General features: G+C 40.1%; 1 long non-coding RNA gene and 1 pseudogene across 1 annotated transcript in view; one reads left to right on the forward strand and one right to left on the reverse strand.

Annotated features, from left to right (window-relative positions):
- The first annotated feature begins 5,345 nt into the window (after positions 1–5,345).
- The window catches only part of LOC144369336 (uncharacterized), a 31,699-nt gene continuing 20,898 nt past the window's right edge, over positions 5,346–16,146 (forward strand). The window contains exons 1-4 of the long non-coding RNA XR_013428861.1: positions 5,346–5,586; positions 7,485–7,560; positions 11,711–11,834; positions 12,307–12,352. This is a non-coding gene — a long non-coding RNA (uncharacterized LOC144369336). The remainder of the gene's footprint in view (positions 5,587–7,484; positions 7,561–11,710; positions 11,835–12,306; positions 12,353–16,146) is intronic.
- Positions 13,729–15,796, reverse strand: LOC101977842 (centromere protein I pseudogene; annotated as a pseudogene).

Here is a 16,146-nt window from a genome sequence, read left to right on the forward strand (position 1 = left end):
TGAAGACTTTAATAGCACGTGGGCATTCAGGAAAAAGGTTGAAAAACTAGAAATTTGTTTTTACTGGCAGTGTTTTCGTAGGACTCTATCACTGAGAATGGATATATTGGGACATCGGGAGCAATGCTAGGTGGCTGAAGTTGAATGGTGGGGGGAAAAAGGGGGTCTCCCATAAAGAAGTTCAAAGGGGCTGATCATAAGAGTTTTTTTTTTTTTGGGCAGTGCCTGGATCCACATAAGGGCCAAAGGTAGGAGCTTAATCAAATTCAAGGAATGTTTCTACATAATTTGGTTAAGGTTGCCTTTAAGGTCCTATTTGTCCTTTCAACCTTTCCTGAGGACTGCAGATGATAGGTAATGTGGAAATTTCATTTTATATTTAAAAGTTAGACAATTCTTGGGTAATAAAGAAAGTAACTGGGGGGCCTATATCAGACTGGAGAGAGGCAGGTAAATCAAAACGTGGAATTATTGCTTGGGAAATTATGTTGCAGTGGTAAAAGCCTTCTTATTGTTAGCAGGAAAGGCTTTGATCCATCCAGTAAAGGTGTCTACTGAGTCTAGGAGATATTTGTTTTTCTTACAGGGGACATGTGGGTGAAGTCCAGTTGCGTGTCAGGAAGGTCTCCCTAGCTTGCTGTGTCAGAAATGGCTGTGGTCTCACCTTGGGGTTGGGGTTGTTTTTGAGACAAGTGGTGCAGGATTGAGGAACTTGTTGGAGATACTGAATTTAGTGAATTCTTCAGGAATCATTGGAGGGAGCGCATATCAGGGAAAACTAAGAGGACTTTAGTTTCATCAGGGAGAAAGTGGAGTTTTGTGGGCATAGAGGCTTGCGATGATTGAGGGTGGTGGTGAAGAGAGAGCAGCCTGCTTCACTAGCCAGTCCCCTGTATTATTTCCTAAGGTAATGTATCCCTTGCCAGCCTGATGTCCTGTACAGTGCAACGCTGCCATCTTGTGGAATAAAGGAGCAGCTTCAAGCAGATTTCTTATGTAATTAGCATTAAGAATTCCTGCCTGAGGAAGAAAACCTCTTTCCCTGCAGATTAAGATGTTAGAATGAATTATGTTATAAGTGTATTTGGAATCAGTAAAAATGTTGATTGACTTGTTTCTGGCTCATGATAAAACTTGAATGAGAGCAGCAAGTTCAGCTTGTTGAGATGTGGTGCCTGAGGGGAGGGGAGCAGCCTCAATTAAATGGGTGAGGACAAAAGAAGAATCTGCTGTATTCTTTCCTTGAAGTATAGCATAGCCTGCAAGGTATGGGGACTATTAGCAGAAAAGGACCAGGCTGGATACAAACTTCATGGATCAGCACAGCTTTTATGCAGGAACAGACTGTTGCCTCTGATGGACCCACTTCTCAGAAGGTGGAAAAAGAGCCATGGGCCCAACGGGGAATCAATGCTTATATAGGTTACAGAGAGGTGACTTAATTAATGAGTACTCGGGAAATAGGTTTGGGAGAATTTGAAAATTTGTTTTTACTCTACAGTGTTTTTACTTGGAGAAAAATGGTGGGTCTAGGGTCAGCATTCAGTGTTTAATAACTCTTTCCCTTCAGGGTTCCATTGTAGTGTTACTGGGAAAAGATTTATTTGGGAAAGGATCAATGCTCTGGCTCCCTTTCTAGGGATTTTTATGTCATTGGGAAATAATGCAGTGGGAAATGATCAATGCCATCCATGTGCTGCTTTTTTCTTTACTCCCTCTTCCCATGCCACAGTATTTTGGAGTTTGTCATTTTCCATATACAACAGGTACTCTTTCTGGGAGCTTTCATTTATAAACCAGTCTGGGGAGTCAGGGAGTGGCTGATCATTTATATGTGAAAAGGGGTTCATCAAGAAATCAAGGATGGGGCTGGGGTGTGGCTTAGCGGTAGAATGCTCACCTTGCACAGGCAGGGCCCTGGGTTTGATCCTCAGCACCATATAAAAATAAATAAACAAAATAGGGGTATTGTGTCCAAGTAGGATTAAAAAATAAATATTAAAGAAAATGAAGGTTATCAAGACAAGAGTGAGAAATCACAGGGGCAGAGGGTTTTTTGTTGGGAGAAGAGTATAGGGTTTAATAGAGAGTCTTGCTGCTAGGAAGTTAGGGGATCCAGGAGTTGTGCATGCAGTCATTGGACTGTGGTTGGGGGAATGTTGTTGGAATGGGGAGAAATGACCAACAGCTGAGAAGTTCTGAAAGGGAGGGAGTGTGTGGTAAGAATAGTAAAAGGTTGACATAATGCAAATTTTCTGGCCTCAGGGATCAGTAGGGCTGCAGTCTATAAAACCTTGAGGCATTGGGCCAGCCTTGATAAACTAAGTCTAATTGTTTGGATGAGAAAGTCCTGGGGCGGGGGATATCCCGAGACTTCTGGTAAAGATGTCTCAAGGACTCCTTTGTCTTCTTTGCCTGAGTGGAGTGACAGGAAGAAAGGCTTATTAGGGATAGGTAAGTAAAGAGTTAAGGATTCCAGAAGAGAATTCTGGAGAGTAGAAATGGTGGAAGAAAAGGAATGGGGAAATGGAAGAAGATCTAAAAGATTCCCTTTTGAGGCTTCAAAAAAGGGTTTGGCCATGAGAGAGAATTTGGGTATCCAGATGTGAAAATGCTGAAAAAGGCCTAAGAGGGAAAGCCTATCTCTTTTAGTGTAAGGTAGGGGAATGTTCTTTAAGGCCTGGAGTCATTCTGGGGTATTGTATGGGAGTTGGGGGGTCAGTAGGATATATAACTATTGCATCTGAGGGGAGCAGAGCAGGGTCTTAGATTGAGAGACCTTGTACCCTAGGAGGTCAGGGCATTAAGTAGGGTGGTGGTAATGTTTGGAGAATTTGAGGGATGGGCTACTGAGCAAGAGATCATCTACATGTTGTATGAGATGGCTAGGGGATAAATTTAAGGTGGCCAGATCTTGTTGGAGAGCCTGGCCAAAGTAGTGGGTGCTATGCGGACGCCCTGTGGGAGAAGAGCCCAGGTGAGCTGCTGAGACATATTAGTGCCTGGATCAGTCCAGGTAAAGGCATAAGTGAGCTCGAGGCACAGGGCTTTGTGCATGTGAGGCAGGCACTCTACCAACTGAGTTATATCCCCAGCCTGGCAGGGGCATTTTTAGGGCTCTGGATGGCTGAGGCCAGTAGCTGATATTTAGTTTAAAGACATTTATCTCTGTTTTGGCTTTGTCTTCCCTATTGTTAAAAAACCTTGAAAGTAGTATCTAGAAGCTACTGTAGTGGGGTCTTGGGGCCCTTTTCTTACATTCTAAGTGTTTTATGGATATCAGGTGCAGACCCACTGATAAAGTTAAAATGGAGAAAGAGAGTGCCACCAGGAGTATCCAGGTCTAGGTTGGTATATTTAGTAACAGCCTCAGTAAGCCAGGCCAAAAAGAAGGTGGGGTTTTATCAGGTCCCTGAAAAATTGCCTTTTAAATTATTCAGAGACCTGATAAAATTAACCTGGGTATGAGAATTTTTGACATGCCTTAAAGGAGGCAAATAATCATGTGCTGGTGTCTGATGACCCCAGAGTTTTGAGGCTGATATGTCCAATCAAGTTCAGCTGTAGGAATGGCAGCCCCTGTGCAGGATGGATAAGGGGAATTTGGGCATAGAGGAGATTGACATGGTTTAGCCACATGTGAAATATGAGCATGTTCATCGGGAGTCAGGGTGGAAGGCCTACTCTGCCTTGTTTGTGACAAAGCTGTCAGAGAAATGGCATCATGAACTTGGACCATCCCTTCAGCCTCGTTCAATATCCAAGTTCAGTTTTTGGAATTTGGAATTTTCTAAAACATAAGTGTTACCTACTTTATAACTCTTTCCTGTATTTAGTAGGGTTTTCAGAAAATGAGCCTACTCTGCCTCTGTTTGTGACAAAGCTGTCAGAGACATGGTGACATGAACTTGGACCATCCCTTCAGCCCCTGCCACTTCTCTGAGAGGGAACACGTGTTGCACTCTTAAGGATTTTTAATCTTGTAGAGGAGGTGATGGCAGGGGGGAGGTAGAGTATGAGTGTGAGGTTTTTTTTGGGGGGGGGTAGATGGGGGAATTGTGGGACTTTGAGGAGAGCAGTCTGATGTGGGGCCAGTGAGACTCCAGAATCTGTAAGGATTGGGTTCATCTGCTATTTCTGGATTAGTGAATGAGGAAGAGATGTATGAGTCTGTGAGTCAGTTTAAAGATTCAGCAGTAGCTGCATGTGCTGGGCCAAAGGAGTGAAAGATGTTCAATGGTCACTTCCAAGGTCTCATGGGTCATTTCATGTGACTGAGAAAAGGAGCAGGTTGGGAGGGGGATGGGGACAGGTGCAGACCTCATGAATTCAGCAAAGCCTTTATTTAGCTGTGGATTCAGGCATCAGGTGGACACACTTTCTGGGTTTGAAAATGGCCACCCTTTACAGGAGCAGTCTGGATTTATATACTTTTGAATACAATAACTATCATAATTATCTACAGTTTAATCTGGAATTTAGTACTTTTTTCTGTCTTGAGACACACTGTTCTTTGCTCTTTTACTTGTAGGTGAATTCAAAATTTTCCTAACATGTTGAGTCCTGGTACCTGATAAGTATGTGCAGATATTGCACTGAGCTGCATTCTTAAGTCTCTTGGTTTTGGTTTGTTTTTGGAATTTGCTAAAACCTAAGTGTTACCTACTTTAGCATGATACCTATTATGTAATAGTAACCCAGGAAAAGTCTGTCTATGAATAGGAGTGTAGGTTGATACAATTTTGGTAGATTAAGCAGTATCCTTCTAAATTTAAAGTTGTGTATCCTTAATTACAGAAATTCTATTTCTAGAAATTTCTATTTCTATTTCTAGGTATAGTTGTACATATGTGTAAGGATATTGCATTGCATGGTCTGTAACAGAAGACCAAAACCCAAACCAAAAGCTTGTAATAACTCGAGGTCCATCCATATGGGACTGGTGAAGTGAATGCTGTTATTTTCAGTTATGTTACTTATAGTTTATGCAATTCTCTATGGTCATTAAAAAACTTGGACGGATATAAGTATACATGGAGAAAAATCAATATTCTAGGCACATCATAGAGAACGCATCCTATGCTGTAGAGGATACACATATATGTGAAAATAAAAATTTCTATAAGATACACAAAATGTAAATGTAAACACTGGGACACATCCCGAAGAACACATCAGGAACTGGGTGCAGAGGGACCTAATTTTTTCTTGCAGGTCCGGTACCATTTGAACTCTGAAGTACTCACAGAAACTCACAGACCTGTGCTACAGGCCTCTGGCCACGGATGGCGCTGTCGTCGACAAAGTCAGCAAAGCGGTCTGTGACGCCATCATGAGGGGCGGTGGCGCAGGCGCAGTGGCTACTCCCGGCACTGTGTGGGTAGCTGCACTTCCGACCGGGCATCTCACTCTGGCACAGCAAACCTACTGACCTCTTCGACACTTTGACTCGCTGGCTTTGGGTTGACGGCTTCTCGGCGCCCACATTAGTCAATGGCGTCATGGCCGCAGTGCCTGGGGCCGGGCACCCGACTTTTCTGGCCATCTCTTAGCAAAGAGGAAGGATGGAAACCGCGTCGCGAAAAGGTAGTAGGCCCTGGGTGCTGGGGATGGCCCTTCTAGCTTCTGGGCGTGGGCTCCATGTCTTGTGTCTTAGCCTCTCACTGTCGCGATCGCGAGCTTGACACATGAGCCAAGCTGGGATTAGAGACTTTGACCCTGGCTGTGCCACCTGCAGAAGCTGAAAGACATAGAGGTCAGTGAATTCGCCCACCCTTTTAAAAGGGAGGCCCTGTCCATTGCTCCTCGGGTCAACTAGTGCTTTGAGGCGGGACTTGGTTTTGGGGACGCTCCTTAATCATCCAAATGGAACCCTCTCCTCAATTCAACCACAGAATATATGAATAAAAAGATTTAAATTTCAGCCAGGCGCTTTAGTGCACGCCTGTAATCCCAGCGGCTCAGGAGGCTGAGAAAGGAGGATCTGGAGTTCAAAGCCAGCCTCAGCAATAGCGAGGCGCTAAGGAACTCAGCGAGATCCTGTCTCTAAATATAAAGTACAAAATAGGGCTGGGGATGTGGCAGAGGGCCCCTCAGTTCAATCCCCAGTACCAAGTAAATAAATAAATAAAAGAAAATAAATTTGAATGGCTTTTTCAGAATCTGCTTGAGACCTTTCATGAAAAGTGGTTTTGCATTATTTCCAGGAATTGGGGAAGTCAAACTGGTGCTTCCTGACAGGTGTCACCTGAGAGATCTTCTTGTAGACTTCCAGATGGTTAGTGTTGAGACTCTGTTCATATTTGCTGTGAAACAGTTTACTCCTTGAAAGCTTCCAAGCTTCCTCTCTTCCTTTCCAACCTTACATCAAGTCCCTTTCATTTGCTCTCCTGAATATATTTTGAATTGGGCAGGTTTTCTCCTTCAACATCATAATGTAGGTCTTGCCTGACCTATTGCAGCGGAGTCTAGTGGTGTCCATAGATCTATTGTTACATTCTTCCAGTATGTTTTTTGCACAAATCTTTTAAATAGGTCATCACAAAAAATTGAAATTGAGCCAGGCACAGTGGTACATGGCTGTAATCCCAGCTACTTGCCAAACGAAGGAAGGTAGATCACAAGTTCCAAGCCAGGCTCAGCAATATATTCAGACCTTGTCTCAAAATTTAAAAAATAAAATAAAAATAAATGTGGGTTCATAGCTTAGTGGATTAAATGCTCATGAATTTAGCCTCAGCTCCCAAACCATCTTGAAATTGAAATGGAATTGGAAGAAGTTCATAGTTCTGATAGACATCAGAGTAAAATATTATCTTGAGAATAAAAGAAATCTCCTTACATGGTCTATAGGGTCCTGTATGGTCTGGGATCCTCTCTGCCTTCCCAGCCCCATTTCTTGCTACTCTTGACTTTCTGTGCTTCAGATGTATTGAATTAACTACAGTTAATTTTAACTTGTACTATAGAAGTGAGTGTAAATGTTACTTTTCAGGGTTGACTCCTCATATGTTCAAGAGAAGTTCACAGTCCCTTTCTTTTGGAAGTTTTCTCTTAAAACAAAGTTTAAATTCTCTACTGATTGAATTTGATGCCATCAGTTGTATGAAGACTAAAACATCATGTTTAGTGAAAGAATTGAATTTGAACTATTGTCCTGTGTTTGTTTTAATAACACTTTGGTATTTGGTGCTGGTGTTAGCTTTTGTCAGGGATACAGAAGTTCTGACCCTCTGATTTTAGATATTGCTTTTTTCTGGTGACCTTTGTTCTGTTGCCTTGGATCTGTTTTCCAGATGGGCAGATGGGAAGAAGGAATTTATGGGTTACTGTCAGGCAGGGATGAATAAGTTAAGTGGCAGAATGAGAAGCAGAGAATAGGAACATGCTCTGTGGGCTATGACTGTGGTATTCCAGAAGCCTTTATTCTGTGCAGGGAGACAAGGCTAACATACAGTTTGACTAATCAAAAACATATCCACTAGGTGGAAAGACCACCTCCCAATTGGACAGAGGATGCCTGAGACTGGATTCATTGCTTTCAAAGTTCCTTTGCAAAAGGTAAGAAAAGATAATTCTGTATTCTTTCAGAAATCTAAATTCACCACAGAATACTGGTTTTGCATTCTTTTCCTTTTTCAAATTAATATAGAATTTTAATATACATTGCTACAGATGTATATTTTAACAGAAGAAGAAAATTTATTCAATACAAATTGTTCACTCTGAAGTTGTTAAAAAACAAACTTTCCTAATAATATACATATCATAAACATAGGTTCCCTTTTGCGGTATGGGTTAAAAGTCCTGGTATCCTCCCTTCCAGGTAGGAACCGGAAGACAAGGAGTGCTCTTTTTCTCTTTGGTGGCTACATAGGCCACATGGCCATCAGAGTTGGGTTGTTGTTGCTAGCAGAGGAGTAGCATGGACTCTTCAGAGTGAGGGTGTCATCAAGCTGTGACATTCTTTGGTGAAGAGCTTTTTAGCTGGGAGTGGTTCTTTGGGGATGTAGGTACTTAGAATCATGCTACAATTGGTCTCTGTAAGTTACTTGGGGACACTGACTCTGCCATCTCCACCCATCTTACTGTGGTTTTACACATGTGTAATTAATGGAACCCTTATCGTGGCTGTTTCTGGGACTTATGAGACACGACTCATGCATCCATATGGTCCACAGTGCCACAAAGCCAGAACTGTTTGGGAGGAGAGCATTCGTATTCAGGCAACCTGAACTTCATTGCTTATGTGCCTAGCCACTATAATAGATCACATTCCTGGAGTAGAAAAAAAAAATAGGCCTTTTTATCTCCTACTTCTTATCTCTCAGAGCCATGCCATGGAAGGATTATTCTATACAGTGCTATTATTTATGAAATTATAGCTATTTGGGTTGAATTTGAAGAATTCCCACATGTTGTCCAGGATACACAGCTTTTGCAACTTCCTATGCGGTGCCATAGCTGCTTGGTGTCTTGTCTGCTTATGCCTGTGACCCTTTGTGCCAGTGCTTCATACACCACTGTATTTAGAAGCATGGCTAGCTGTAGCCAGACTGGAAACATGGAGTAGGTTCTTTCATAATGTCTTTCCTTTGAATGCATGTCCTATGGAATTCAGCCAAATTACTTATTTTCACAATGACATTAAGAAACATCTTCTACTGTTTTCTGCAGTTTTTTAAAAAAATTTATTTATTCTAATTTGTTATACATGACAATAGAATGCATTTCAAGTCATAGTACACATATAGAGCACAATTTTTCATGTCTCTTGTTGTACACAAAGTAGAATCACACCATTCATGTCTTCATACATGTACTTAGGATAATGATGTCCATCTCATTCCACCATCTTTCCCAACCTCTCCCTCCCTCCCTTTGCCCTATCTAAACTTCCTCCATTCCTCTCATGCTACCTCCCAACAACCCCATTATGGATCGGCATCCACATATCAGAGAAAACATTTGGCCTTTGGTTTTAGGGGATTGGCTTACTTCACTTAGATTGTATTCTTCAACTCCATCCATTTACCTGCAAATGCCATGATTGGATTCTCTTTTAATGCAGAGTAATATTCCATTGTGTATATTAATCTGCATTAAGAAGCCACCATTTCTTTATGCATTCATCTATTGAGCGATACCTTGGTTGGTTCCATAGTGTAGCTATTGGGAATGGAGCTGCTGTAAACATTGATGTGGCTGCATCACAAGAGTACACTGATTTTAAGTCCTTTGGGTATAAACAAAGAGTGGGATAGCTGAGTGAAATGGTGCTTCCATTCCCAATTTTCTAAGGAATCTCTATACTGTTTTCCATAATGGTTGCACCAATTTGCAGTTCCACCAGCATTATATGAGTGTACCTTTTTTCACCAAATTTTCTCCAACACTTATTGTTGCCTGTATTCTTGTTGATTGCCATTCTGATGGGAGTGAGATGAAATCAATGACAGCAGAATGCATTACAATTCTTATTACACATACATAGCACAAGTTTTCATATCTCTGGTTGTATATAAAGTATGTTAACACCAATACGTGTCTTCATACATCTACTTTGGATAATGATGAATTCATCTATTTCTCCCATGCTCCCACCACCCCCCCCAACCCCACTGTGAGTCAGACTCCTGATATCAGAGAAAACATTGTCCATTTGGTTTTTTGGGATTGGCTAACTTCACTTAGCATTATCTTCTGTTCAGTTCCTTAGGCCACTTATTGATTGGGTTATTTGGTTTATGTATTTATTTATTTGGTGTCTCGTTTTTTGAGTTCTTTATATTTCCTAGAGATTAATCCTTTATCTGAGGTGCATGTGGTAAAGATTTTCTCCCAATCTGAAGACACTTTAGGAGTCTTGGATTTTTTTTTTGTGGGTTTGTTAAGCTTTTGAGTTCTTTAGATATCCTAGAGATTAATGCTCTGATTTGCATGTGATAAAAATTTACTCCCATTGTGTAGGCTCTCTCTTCACCTCACTGATTGTTTCTTTTGCTGAAAAGAAACTTTTCAGTTTGAATCCATCCCATTTATTGATTCTTGATTTCACTTCCTGTGATTTAAGAGTCTTGGATTTTTTTTTGTGGTGTTAAGTTTTTTGAGTTCTTTAGATATCCTAGAGATCTGTGCTCTGATTTACGTGTGATAAAAATTTGCTCCCATTCTGAAGGTTTTTTCTTCACGTCATTGGTTGTTTCTTTTGCTGAGAAAAGCTTTTCAGTTTTCATCCATCTCATTTATTGACTCTTGATTTTCATTTCTTGTGCTATAGGAGTCTGGGTAAAGGAGGTCAGGGCCTATTCCTACATGATAAAGATTTGGTCTTACTTTCTATTAGGCCCAGGGACTTTGGTTTCATTTCTAGGTCCTTGATCCACTTTGAGTGGAGTTTTGTGCATGGTGTGTATGATGAGAGAGATAGGGACTTAATTTCATTTTGTTGCATATGGATTTCCAGTTTTTCTAGCACCATTTGTTGAAGAGGCTATCTTCTCCAGTATATGTTTTTGGCGCCTTTGTCTCATATGGGTTTGTCTCTGTGTCCTCTATTCTGTATCTCTGGTTTACAAGTCTGTTTTGGTGCCAGTACCTTGCCATGTTTGTTATTATTGCTCTGTATTGTAGTTTAAGGTCTATTAAAGTGATGCTACCTGCTTCACTCTTCTTGCTAAGGATTTCTTTGCCTATTCAGGCTCTCTTATTTCTTTTTGGTCTATACCCAAAGGACTTAAAAACAGCATACTCCAGGGACTCAGCCAGATCAATGTTTATAGCAGCATAATTCACATTAGCTAAAATGTGGAACCAAACCAGATCCCCTTCAGTAGATGAGTGGATAAAAAACTGTGGCATTTATACACAATACAATGTTATTCAGCAATAAAGAAGAATACAATCATGGCATTTGCAGGTAAATGGATGGATTAGAGAAGATAATGCTAAGTGAAGTTAGCCAATCCTAAAAAACCAAATGCCAAATGTTTTCTCTGTTATAAAAAGGCTGATTCATAGTGGTGTAGGGATGGGGAGCATGGGAGAAATAGAGGAACTCTAGATAGGGCAGAGGGTTGGGAGGGGAATGGAGGAGGCATGGGATTAGAAATGTGAGTGTGATGGATGGACATCATTATCCTAAAGTACTTGTATGAAGACATGAATTGGTGTGAATATAGTTTGTATTCAACCAGAGATAGGAAAAATTGTGCAATAAGAATTGTAATGCATTCTGCTGCCATATATAAATTTAAAAAATATTCAAAAAAATAAAATTAATTAATTAAAAAAGATTTCTTATACAACATGATGAGTACATAGTCCTGGTTTGGTTTTTTTTTCATCTTTATTTTGAGGAATTGAATTTTTTATTTGATTTGAAATATTTTAATTGATACATAATTGAAGATATTCATGGTATACAGGGTGATATTTCAATATATATGTTTACACACTATGTATAACAATAGGGTAAGTGGCCTATATATACATCTTAAGTATATATCTGTGTTAGAGAACATTCAAAAACCTTATAAGGAGTCATTTTGAAATATTCAGTTCATTGTTGTCAAACTCAGTTTCCCTACCCTATAAAACATTACTTTTTTCCCCGCCAAGAGCACTCTTACACCTATAAACCATCCTGTCTCCAAACTGCACTCCCCAACTCTTTCCAGCCTCCGCTAATCAATGTTTGTCTCTCTTTTAGGAGATCAACTCTTTGAGCTTCTACATACACATGAGAACATATAGAAATATTTCTGCCTGTGTGAAACTTTTTGGTTACCTCGCTACAGCATGCCAATCTCCTGATTGTTTCATCTAGTTCAGTGGTAAGTTAAATTTTGTTTTTTATTCGTATTCTTTACTTCTTAATGTTGGAATTCCCCAGGGGTCAGACCTTTGCCATTTTCTCTTTTCAGCTGCATTAAGTGATTTTTATCTAATGCCATGGTTATTCCCTAATGATTCCCAGATTAATTTTCAAGCCCTAAATTACACTGTGAAGTTTAATTTTCTATTCAACCTCTTGAACCCAACATGAACAAAATAGAACTCGAGTCCATGCCACATCTCTATCTCAGAATTCACCTAGTTGTTCAGGAAAAAAAAATGTAGGAGTCATCTGTTACTCTTCTCTTTTCTTCCTCCTAATATACAAGCCATCAAAAAATCCTAATTTCTCTATCTTCAAAACAGACTGAATCCAAAATGTAACTACTTGTCCGTCATCTGTGAGACTAGCCTAAGACTCTTGCCTGGAATATAGTAATAACCTAATTGGTCTCTCTGCTTTTCCCTCAGTCCTCTTCATTCCTGCCTTCCCATTATAGCTTCGTATTTCATACAGGTAAGACAAATTGTCCCACTCTTTTTCTCAACCTCACTAGTGGCCTCATTTACATATCTGTACCAGGCTAAATGGACCTTTTATAAAATAGTCTCTGCCTTTCTTTCCTAGTTCTTATGACTCTTTTTTCTTAATCAGTATGCTGCATCCTCACCAGCCTTTGCTATTCCTTAACATGCCACATAAGTTAACATTCAGGGCCTTTACACTGCCTTAACCTCTCTGCAGAATGTTCTTTCCTAGTGGCATGGCTTATATGCTTATGAGATTCTCTGCCTATATTGCCTCTATAGACAGACCTTCCCTAACCACCTTATGTATACTAGCAACCACCTCCACATTCTGTCCCCAATCCCTGCTTTTTCTTCTTAGCACCTGATGGTATATATTGCTTATAATGTTATGGTCAGTCTTCTTCTCTGGGATGTAAACTCCATAAAAGCAGGTATATTATATGAGATACAGCTGTATAACCAGCACGCGGAAGAATACCTGGCACATGGTAAGGAGTGCAATACATATTAATTCAGTTTATGAATGGATGAATGGGATTTCTTTTATCCAATAACATACTTTTTGTTTGAATGAATAGGAAATTAAAGAAAGTTAAGGATGTGCCCATAAAGACAATGATAAATAAATTCATGTTCATTCCTTAAATGATACGAATTCTTTTTTTTAAGACTAGGAGAGTTATTCAGTAGTAGTAAAGAAAAAATTTATTTTTTAAAATACTATTTCAGTTGATGGTGGGCTTTATTTGTTTACTTATTTTTATTCATTTACTGTGCTGCGAATCAAACCTAGTTCCTCCCATATGCTAGTCAAGCTCTCTGCCACTGAGGTACAACCCCAGCCCCTCAAAATTTATATTTTCAACAAGACAGTTTACTTCATATGAAATTCATAAAATGCCTCAGTATTACTTTTGAATGGAAAGTTGCAGTTAGTGTATTTAGGCCTGAACATTTAAAAAGCAGATATATACATATTCATACACACTTGCATACAATAGTTTCATGAAAGCCTATCTGTATAAACTGAAGCATCTTCTTTTCTCAACAAATTTCTTCCAGAAGGCCATCAGCTACTCAGGACTCTTAGAGTTGTATGTGGTGTATCCTATGAATTTGGTACTGTTGCTCCTGTTTAAGAAAACGGGGTAATATCTACATTGGTTTCATAGAGGCATCAAAGTATTCAGCATGATTATGTTTTTGGATTGTCTACTACTATGAAGCTCCAAGTTTACAAAAATGTGGAAAATCCCACCACAAAGCAGATGTCTCTCTTCATGTATAATTTAGTGGAAGGCAGAGCATGGTGAGGAGGTCAGTTTTTACTAGTGAGCTGAAAATCTAAATCATGAAGTATAGTTAGCCACACCAAGGCCCTCCTGAGCCATGGACAGAAGGCTGTTCTGAGTACTCCTGGAAGATGGCAGTCTGTTAGTGAAATGAATAGGGAAGCACAAGTTGAGCCACTGGGCCTCTAGAATTCAGGAAGGATTTTAATCTGGCATGTTCAGTTTGTATGTCAACATTCATTTAACTTTTATCATGTGGTTGTGTTCTTTGATAAGGGGACAGCTGTGATCATGGGACAGAAGAATGATGAACCTTGCTTCCTATAAAGACTTTGAAGCCAAGGAACCCCTCTGAGAATAAGTGCTCCCAATACCAGTTCCATTTCTTTTCCCAAAGACAGCTCATGTTTATTGTCCTTTCTTCTGTACTTTCCTGCACTAGAAAAGGAAGCAGCAAAGCTTAATAGAGAAGGGCAATAGACTATAAATTTAAACTATCGTAGTACTGTACTACTGGAGGTTTTTCTAGGATTTGGAGGTCAATAATGTTCCTTTCTCAAAGGGTTTGTATGTGCACAGGCAGCCAACCATGGTTGTCAAGTAATGATAAAATTGTTCATAGATAGATCTTGCTGCTAAAAAAGGAGTCTGATTTTGCCATTTGAACCCTCAGTTTTCTTTGCAGCAAACTTTCACGATATCTGTGCATAATATATCAGAGCTGGTTCAGTATACTGGTATCCACGCTGAGGAGTGCAGAGTCGAAGATCCCAGGAGGAAATGAGTACCACTAAAGGGGGGTCATAATTTACATATGTCTTCACATACCTTCTCATAGAAATCCCAAATGAAGTGCAACAAGAATGTACTGCTACTCTACAATGACATTGCAGTAGTGGACAGCCATCCTACATAGTGAATCAGTTTAGACATAGAGTTCATGAATCTACCAGGTTGTCTCTAGAGTACTGCTTGTCATTGGTTTCATGCGAATGACCACAGAAAGCCACAACAGCCAATTTTGCAATGGCTCTTTCAGACTGTGAAGAACACTGCACTTGAAAGAAATGTTGATGTAAAGAAGAAGCTTCATCTCTGAGAAACTACTAAAAGGAATCCAGCTCAGGAGCTGAAGGAATTGTGACCAACAAAAGAGGCCATCCCAGAGAGAAAGGATCTTAAACAGGAACAAAGCCCTTCCAATAGGAAGCAGTGTGCCCTGATCATAGTGTCCAGGAAGTTGGTAAAGTCTTATCTCTGTGTTCATAATTTTTCATTTTATACCAAATACATTCTTCTTGTAATGTATCTTAACCAAAGATAGTTCCCCAGTAAGATCAACTCATCTCTGACACAGTTGCTATAGTGAAGTAGCACAGAGTTGTTCACACTGAGCCACATCCCCAGCCCCTGAAGCTGTTCCAATGGGAGGAATCTTCTGTGACTGAGACAATCAGAAAGACTCATCTCTTTTTGTCCACGTTCTTTAGCATAGCTACCAGAATTTAGCCCAGGTAAAACTGAGAATTCCATTTTTTTTTTTTTTTTTTTTTTTTAGGATGGACATTAGCTGGACCTAACAGCAGTTTTAGAGGTTCTGGAAAAGGTTGCCGATTTCTTAGTAGAAGCAGTCAGATATAGAAGAACTGTATCCAAAGGAGAGAAAAAGAATGAATTAAGTAGATATAATCTGTTCAAAGAAAGAAACAAGCAGTGTTTATAACACAAAGATAGGAGAAGTGAGGAACCCTTAGAGAGCCCAGATTTGCTTCCATGAATCCAGCCCAGTGTGGTGAGACTCTGCTGATTCTATATGAGGAAAAGTTCTTTGTTGTCCATGTTGCAGTCATCAGACCCAGCACTTTGCTTGGTTATGACAATGTGGGTAATGGTTAAATTTATTCCTTGTCTGCCAAAGGAGAAAACAGCTTGTCACAATTCTGGGGCACTCATCAACTCCAGGCAGTGGAAAGTCAAACATCTGCACAAGTAAAGGCCCTTCCCACCACAGCATGGTCTCTTTTGTGTTCCCTGAATCCCTCATAACTGTGCCTGCTACTGTGCATTTCTGGGGGGGGGGGTGTCTGTGAATCAGAGATGCTGAGACCAACCACAAGGCCCCCTGTGATGCACAGCATGGGTAACTGCCACAGCCCTGTTGTAGTGCACTCAAGGTTCTTCAAAAGCTCCAGGTGGAGTATCATTCTCTTCCTTTGCTCATGCCTAAAGCAGTTTCCCTCCACTGTTAAGTCCTTCTTATTAAGACTCAGGTTAAATCTGTTGCTTTTCCTTCATGGATTTATTAGCACTTAGTAATGTATTCTTTTAAGTGCCTCCATTCTTTTATCTCTGTTTCCTAAAAATTCCTAGTGCTTGTATGGTACATAGTATCAGAATGCTATTTATCTTTTTTGTATGTCTTCCATCTCTCCACAGTGATTGGACACTTTTTGTGGACATATACTCTGTTCCTTACATATATTTTATA

This window comes from Ictidomys tridecemlineatus, chromosome 12 (assembly GCF_052094955.1).
Source record: "Ictidomys tridecemlineatus isolate mIctTri1 chromosome 12, mIctTri1.hap1, whole genome shotgun sequence".
NCBI classification, from domain to species: domain Eukaryota; kingdom Metazoa; phylum Chordata; class Mammalia; order Rodentia; family Sciuridae; genus Ictidomys; species Ictidomys tridecemlineatus.